The sequence below is a fragment of the Mus caroli genome, unplaced genomic scaffold (genome assembly GCF_978045245.1).
Source record: "Mus caroli unplaced genomic scaffold, Mus_caroli_1 scaffold_5, whole genome shotgun sequence".
NCBI lineage: Eukaryota > Metazoa > Chordata > Mammalia > Rodentia > Muridae > Mus > Mus caroli.
Genome location: NW_028227260.1, coordinates 47,849,852 through 47,858,362, shown reverse-complemented (window position 1 = coordinate 47,858,362; position 8,511 = coordinate 47,849,852). Strand labels below are relative to the sequence as shown.

Below are 8,511 nucleotides of genomic sequence, written 5' to 3'. Positions count from 1 at the left end.
ATAAATAAACACTTACTTCCTTAAACATATTTTTTCAAAAAAATATGAAAGAAAAATAAAAGTAACATAAAGTACATGAATTGTGAATATAAACAAAAGTAAAACAAATAGACTAACCAATTTGAGTAACTAACAAATAATGATAAGGAGTTATTTTTTATTGCATAAGTAAAAAATATAGATTTTGCTGTAAGATGCCGCGCAGAGCTCTGCGCTCTCTTCTTTGGCAGCCAAGGCTGCGGTGGGCCGGACTGGGGTCGGGACCAGGAGGAATTTTGTTATCAGAGAATAACAGGAGGTTGTCCATAATTGACTTTAAGCAGCAAACAGTAAAACACTGAGCTCCAGCTCTGTCTTTCTTGCTCTGAGAATTGGAAAGCCAAGAAGGTGTTGATGTTTTGTGTGGTGCCTCCTGAATTAGAAACCAAAATGAACATAACCAAAGGAGGCCTTGTGTTGTTTTCAGCAAATTCCAACTCATCATATATGGAGCTTTCAAACAAAATTGCTGAGCAGCTGGGGGGTGGGGGGTGGTTATGGGCAAAATGCAAGCTTACCAGGAACCAAACAAAGAAACAAGAGTTCAAATCCAGGAGTCTGTGAGAGGAAAAGATGTATTTATCATCTAAACCATCTCAAAGGATGTGAACACCACCATCATGGAGCTCTTGATCATGGTATATGCATGTAAGACCTCATGTGCCAAGAGCATCATCGGAGTGATCTCCAACTTTCCTTATAGCAACCAATACAAGATGAAAAAAAAAGGGCTCCATTGTCTCAAAATTGCTGGCTTCTATGATGTGCAAAGCTGGTTTGACTCATCTCATCACTATTGATTTACAGCAGAAGGAAATCCAAGGGCTTCTTCAATATTCCAGTGGATAATTTAAGAGCCTCCCCCTTTCTGTTACAATATATTCAAGAAGAGATCCAAGATTATAGGAATGCAGTCATTGTGGCCAAGTCTCCAGCCTCAGCCAAGAGGGCACAATCTTTTGCAAAGCGTCTACGTCTGGGTATCACAGTGATCCATGGAGAAGCACAAGATGCTGAGTCTGATTGGTGGATGGCCGGCACTCCCCACCAATGGTCAGGAGTGTAGCTGCTATCCACCACAGCCTGGAGATCCCAATGCTGATTCCTAAAGAGAAGCCCCCAATCACAGTTGTTCGTGATGTTAGAGGAAGAATTGCTGTCATCATCATCATGGGTGACATTATTGATGATGTGGATAGCTTTCTTGCTGCAGCAGAGACCCTGAAGGAAAGAGGTGCATACAAGATCTTTGTGATGGCCACTCACATCTTGTTGTCCTCTGATGCTACCAGGCTGATTGAAGAGTCTGCCATTGATGAGGTGGTGGTCACTAACACGATCCCACAAGAGATTCAGAAGCTGCAGTGCCCCAAGATCAAGACTGTGGACATCAGCATGTTCCTCTCAGAAGCCATCCGCCGAATTCACAACGGGGAGTCCATGCCCAACCTTTCCAGAAACATAGGCTTAGATGACTGAACAGTTCTATGGTAGAACTCCCACAGGTCAAGTGGGAGCCCACCATGTACGCTGGGTGGGCCCATGCCCAGCCAGACACACTTGACCCACCCTTTCGCAACATCTTCCTCATTGATTCCTGTGAAGGTACAAAGACCAGCATTTTAATGTTGGTTTAGGTTTTTGTAAATTTGGGGGGTAATTTTTATAACAGAAAACCTCCTCTTAAATGAAAGAAGTTAAAACCTGATCATTTTTAGTGTAACCATTTTTAAATAATACACTTGTGAGATTTTTGAGCTCAGCTTTTTTTTTAAGTTGCTTGATCCAACTGTTCAAAAGAGTTAAATAAAATGATCTACTATCTACTTAAAAAGAACTACAAAATACATTTTCCTTGCAAAATCTAGCCATAAAAATACTTTGTCCGGTAATTAAAGGGTAAATATAAGTGATTTAATAATTACATGTCAAAATATGTATCCAGATTAAATTAAAATGTCAAGGAATATATATTACCAGAAGTAGAAAATATTACAAGTAAATAAATAAGTAAAACAATAAGTTCATAGTGAAATCCTCATTTTTTTCTACAACCTGAAAAAAATAATTGACAGTCTCTTATTTACTAAGCAGAATGTCAAAATGGAGTCATGTTTCCAAATAAAAGACACAATATGATTGAATTCTTGTAACTGTAGGTTAGTAAGTTCATTTATATATTTTATTCTCCAAATTAAATATTTGGAAAATATTTGTAAATTATTTTAGAATTCACTACTGCAGCACAGAATATATTGGACGTATGGTGTCATCACTCAGTCCTCATTTTCTAAGGCCCCACATTTTTTGTAGAGATTATTAGAGGATTTTAATATAAAAAAATATCTATCATCCCTGTCTATTATATAGCCATTGCTTTCTTAAGAAGATGTAAGTGTCTAGTGTTTTATTGAAGCCATATGTAAGCAATTATACTTAAATACAGTTGATTACATAGGTTGGGTTTTATGCTCCAATACAATACTGACTACCATTGGCTTATTTTACTTATTTTCTTAAATAAAAAAAGAACACAGCATGTTTCTGTCGATTTACTAAATTACTTTAAATGTTTTAAGTTTCAGCTACTAAAAGAAAAATCTGAATGGTGAAAAAACAGTGTATTGTCATTCTGAAATGCATTTTTTAACAACATAATTTCACTCTTTACAAGTATTATAAAATGTTCTAAAATTGGGAAAGCCAGGGCCAAAAGAATGGGAATGGGTGGGTAGGGAAGTGGGGGGGGGGGGTATGGGGGACTTTTGGGATAGCATTGGAAATGTAATTGAGGAAAATACGTAATAAAAAATATTAAAAATTAAAAAAAGAAGTGACCTATCCTGTAGAGTGCTTAATATTCTATTAAAGAAAAAATATTCAGCTGCTCCAGTTGCTCAGGACCAACATAAAGCCCAAGCTGCATCCATCTGCTCCTGGAGTTGATCCTGTGCCATTGCTCTCCTTACCCCAATCCCACCCAGAGAGAGATTGTCTCCCAGGAGTGCTGACATACCTAAGATCACAGATTTAGCCAACACTACTACCCTAATATCTGGCCCAAGAGGGACCTGCCCAGAGCCCACGGGACCCAGGAAACACAGAGCATCCAGGGACTTGATCATTCCAGCTTCCATCTGCACCCCAGAACTGACCTTGTGCCACAGCTCTCTGCACCCCAATTTTGCCCAGAGAAAGCTTGTCTCACAGGAGTGCTGATACACCTAAGATCACAGGCTCACAGGCTCACAAGGATGGACAAGCTCCAGTCAGAGAAGCAAAACCAGCTAACACAAGAGATAACCAGACTGTGGAAGGCACGTAGAACACAAGAAATAGAAACTAAGGCTACTTGGGCATCATCAGGACCCAATTCTATCACCACAGCAGTTGTATTCAGCACAGTTCAGTTTTTAGAGTTCAAGGGCAGTTTTCTAAGCAGAGCAATTCAGTCAGAATCCAAGAGAAGCTAATTTGAATTGTTCAGGTTGGAGGGTAGTTGGAGATGTATAAACTTAACTGTTCTTGTTCAAATTCCTCTCTAAGCTAACTGATTAAATCTGGCTTCTCACTGCATTGAACTGTGCTGAACTAAACTGCTCTGCTTCAAACTGAACTCAGCACAACTGTAATGAACTACACTCTATGAAGTGAACAGAACAGAACAAAACTGAATGTCATTGCATTGTCTGAACTCTACTGAATTGCCCACCTACAATTAGATATCACTTTCAAATAATATATGTAGAATAGTCATAATAATCACAAATTATACTATTAACAGTAAAGCTGATTTAGTTAAATCATTAATATTTAGAATAATAGAATATACTAATCCACTAAGTGAATCTATGTTATACCAAACCAAACACACAAATTTTGTAAACCTTCCATAAACAAAGTCAGAGCATGAATATTATATCAAGAATAAATATTAGAAAATTAAATGACTCTTAGAAACTGAGAAGAGCAAATAATACTCTCCAAACACTATACTGACCAAAGAGTATAGTGAATATAATAAAACAGACCTAACACATCATGGAGTCCAGATCTTCAAACACCAAGAAGCTCCCTCTGTTTGTTTTACAAAATGCTTGTGTTTATAAGACTCCAAGTATATTTGTACAAAGATGATATGCCAGAATCCTGAAAATATAGAGATGGATAGGAAGAGAAAAGGAAATGAAAGGTAAGAAAAAGGGGAAACACTGTTGGGTAGACTTCAAGGGAAAATCATGTAAATAAAAACATTGGATCCCTTAATCAGAGTTTTCTGTTAGCTGAGTGTCAGTTAACATCATGTATTCATAAGCAATGTTCTTTTTCCCAATTTTACTTTATTTTTTAAATTTTTGTTACATCCTGACAACAGTTACTCCCCCTTCCCTGTCCTCAAGGCTTATCATCCCTATCCCCATCCACCTAATTTACCCCCAGTCACCTCCTCTCAAAAAAGAGAATACCTTCCAGGGACAAATACCAAATACAGCATAATAAGCTACAAATAGTAGCTTGTATCAATTCTAGATGAGACAACCCAGTAGGAGGAAACGGTATTCAAAGACAGTCAAAAGAGTCAGAGACAGCCCATGTTCCCACAGCTAGGAATCCCATAAGAATACCAAGTTCTATATTCATAACATATATACAGAGGACTTAGGTCAGGTCCTTCCAGGTTTCCTGATCTCCATGAGTCCATTAGAGTCCAGATGACTTGATTCTGTGGACAGTATTCTTATGGTGCTTTTAAACACTGTCTCTTGTAATCCTTTCTACCTTTGCTCTGCAAGATTCTCCAAGATCGAATTTGGCTTTGGAACACTGGATCTGGTACCAACGGTTACTGGATGAAATGAAAGCATAGAGCAACAATCTCTAAATTAAAGATAATTATTATATTTGTGTGTATGCATGTGCACAATGACCATGTAATCACTATTATAATAGGAGGCCAAAGAAAGGCTGAAATTCAAATAATATACAACAGAAGAGAAGACAATCATGATTTCATTGTCTATCAATTTTCTGGTAAAGCCATATTTGTTTTATAGGAAATTTTTATTTTAACAAAAAACTTCACATATTTGCTCTCATTTTCCTTTCTTTTTAAAATTCTTTTTATTGGATATTTTCTTCATTTACATTTCAAATGCTGTCCTGAAAGTCCCCTATACACTCCCCTCTCCCCTGGCTGTTCCCCAACCCACCCAATCACACTCCCTGGCCCTGGCATTCCCCTGTATTGGGGCATATAATCATCACAAAACCAAGGGCCTCTTCTCCCAATGATGGCCAACTAGGCCATTTCTGCTACATATGCAGCTAGAGACATGAGCTCTGGGGGTACTGGTTAGTTCATATTGTTGTTCCTCCTATAGAGTTGCCTCCAGCTCCTTGGTTACTTTCTCTAGCTCCTCCATTGGGGGCCATGTGTTCCATCCAATAGATGACTGTGAGCATCCACTTCTGTGTTTGCCATGCACTGGCATTGCCTCACAACAGATAACTATATCAGGGTCCTGTCAGCAAAATCTTGCTGGCATATACAATAGAGTCTGTGTTTGCTGGATGTTTATAGGATGGATCCCCTATAGGTGGCGCAGTCTCTGGATGGTCCTTCCTTCTGTCTCAGCTCCAATATTTGTCTCTGTAACTCTCTCCATGGGTATTTTGTTCCCCATTTTAAGGAGGGACAAAGTATCCACACTTTGGTATTCCTTCTTCTTGAGTTTCATATGTTTTCGAAATTGTATCTTGGGTATTCTAAGTTTCTGGGCTAATATCCACTTATCAGTGAGTACATATCATGTGAGTTCTTTTGTGATTGGGTTACCTCATTCAGGATGATATGCTCCAGATTCATCCATTTGCCTAAAATGTTCATAAATCCATTGTTTTTAATAGCTGAGTAGTATTTCGATTGTGTAAATATACTACATTTTCTATATTCATTCCTCTGTTGAAGGACATCTGGGTTCTTTTAAGCTTCTGGCTATTATAAGTATGGTTCTCATGAACATAGTGGAGTATGTGTCCTTGTTATACATTGGAGCATCTTTTGGTTATATGGCTAGGAGTGGTATAGCTGGGTCCTCAGAACCTAGCTATGTCCAATTTTCTGTGGAACCACCAGACTGATTTCTAGTGTGGTTGTACCAGCATGCAATTACACCAACAATGGGGGAGTGTTTCTCTTTCATCATATAATCACCAGCATCTGCTGTCAACTAAATTTTTTAACTTAGGCATTCTGACTGGTGTGAAGTGGAATCTCAGGGTTGTTTTGATTTGTATTTCCCAGCTGACTAAGGATGTTGAACATTTCTTTAGGTGCTTCTCAGCCATTGGATAGTCCTCAGTTGAGAATTCTTTGTTTAGATCTGTAACCCCATTTTAAGAGTGTCATTTGATTTTCTGGAGTCTAACTTCTGGAGTTCTTTGTATATTTTGGATATTAGCCCTCTTTCAGTTGTAGGGTTGGTAAAAATCTTTTCTGAATTTCTTGATTGTCATTTTGTCCTATTGACAGTGTCCTTTGCCTTACAGAAGGTTTGCAATTTTATGAGGTGCCATTTATCCATTGTTGATCTTAGAGCATACGCCAGTGGTGTTCTGTTCCCAAAATTTTCCCCTGTGCCAATGTGTTTGAGGCTCTTCTCTACTTTTGCTTCTACTAGTTTCAGTGTAACTGGTTTTATGTGGTGGTCCTTGATCCACTTGGACTTGAGCTTTGTACAAGAAGATAAGAATTAATTGATGTGCATTCTTCTACATGCTGACTGCCATTTGAACCAGGACCATTTGTTGAAAATATTTTCTCCACTGTATGGTTTTAGCTACTTTGTGGAAGATCAAACGCTTATAGATGTGTGGGTTAATTTCTGGGTCTTCAGTTTTATTCCATTGATCTACCTGCCTGTCTCTGTACCAATACCATACAGTTTTTATCACTATTGCTCTGTAATATAGTCAGGGATGGTGTTCCCCAGACGTTCTTTATTGTTGAGAACGGTTTTTGCTATCCTGAGTTTTTTGTTATACCAAATGAATTTGCAAATTACTCTTTCCTACTTTATGAAGAATTGAGTTGGAATTTTGATGGGGTTGCATGGAGTCTGTAGATCGTTTTTGACAAGATGGCCATTTTTCCTATATTAATCCTGCCAATCTATGAGCATGGGAGGTCTTTCCATCTTCTGAGCTCTTCATTTCTTTTTTCAGAGACATGAAGTTCTTGTCATACACATCTTTTACGTCCATGGCTAGAGTTATACCAAAGTATTTTATGTTATTTGTAATTTTTTGAAGGGTGTCATTTCAATAATTTCTTTCTCAACCTGTTTATCTTTGAGTAGAGGAAGACTTCTGATTTGTGTGAGTTAATTTTATATGCAGCCTCTTTGCTGAAGATGTTTATGAGGTTTAGGAGTTGTTCTCTGTTAGAAATTCTGAGGTCACTTAAGTATACTATCATATCATCTGCAAATAGTGATATTTTGGCCTCTTCCTTTCCAATTTGTATCACTTTTGTTGTGTATTTCCTTTGACTAAGAAGACCTAATACCTATATTCTTCATACTATTCCACAAAATAGTAACAAAATGAACACTGCAGAGTTTGTTCTATGAAGCCACAATTGTGCTTATACCTGAACCTCACAAAGACCCAACAAAGAAAGACAACTTCAGACAAATTTCACTTATGAATATCAATGGAAAAATAATCAGATTCTCAAAAAAAAAAAAAAAAAAAAAAACAAATCCCAGTATACATCTGTCTTAGTCAGGGTTTCTATTCCTGGACAAAACATCATGACCAAAAAGCAAGTTGGGGAGAGAAGGGTTTTTTCAGCTTACACTTCCATACTGCTGTTCATCATCAAGGAAGTCAGGACTGGAACTCAAGCAGGTCAGGAAGGAGGCAATGATGCAGAGGCCATAGAGAGATGTTCCTCACTGGCTTGATTCTCCTGGCTTGCTCAGCTTGCTTTCTTATAAAACCCAAGACTACACCAGCCCAGAGATGGTCCCACCAACAAGGGGCCCTCCCCCCTTTATCACTAATTGAGAAAATGCCCCACAGTTGGATCTCATGGAGGCAGTTCCCCAGCTGAAGCTCCTTTCTCTGTGATAACTCCAGCCTGTGTCAAGTTGACACATAAAACCAGCCAGTACAATATCAAAACAATCATCCATCATGATCAAGAAGTCTTCATTCCAGGGATGCAGGGATGGTTCCTTATATGAAAATCCATCAACATAATCCACTATATAAACAAACTCAAAGAAAAAACCCACATCATCATCTCATTAGTTGCTGAGAAAGCATTTGCCAAAATTCAACACCCCTTCATGGTAAATATCTTGGAAAGATCAGGAATCTAAGGCCCATACTTAAACATAGTAAAATCAATATATAGCAATTCAGTAGCCAACATCAAAATAAATGGAGAGAAACTTGAGGCAATCA

The 8,511-nt window shown here is 38.1% G+C and overlaps 1 pseudogene; it reads left to right on the top strand.

Annotated features, from left to right (window-relative positions):
• The first annotated feature begins 393 nt into the window (after nucleotides 1-393).
• On the top strand, nucleotides 394-1,518 carry LOC110287293 (phosphoribosyl pyrophosphate synthase-associated protein 2-like; annotated as a pseudogene).
• Nucleotides 1,519-8,511: the final 6,993 nt, after the last annotated feature.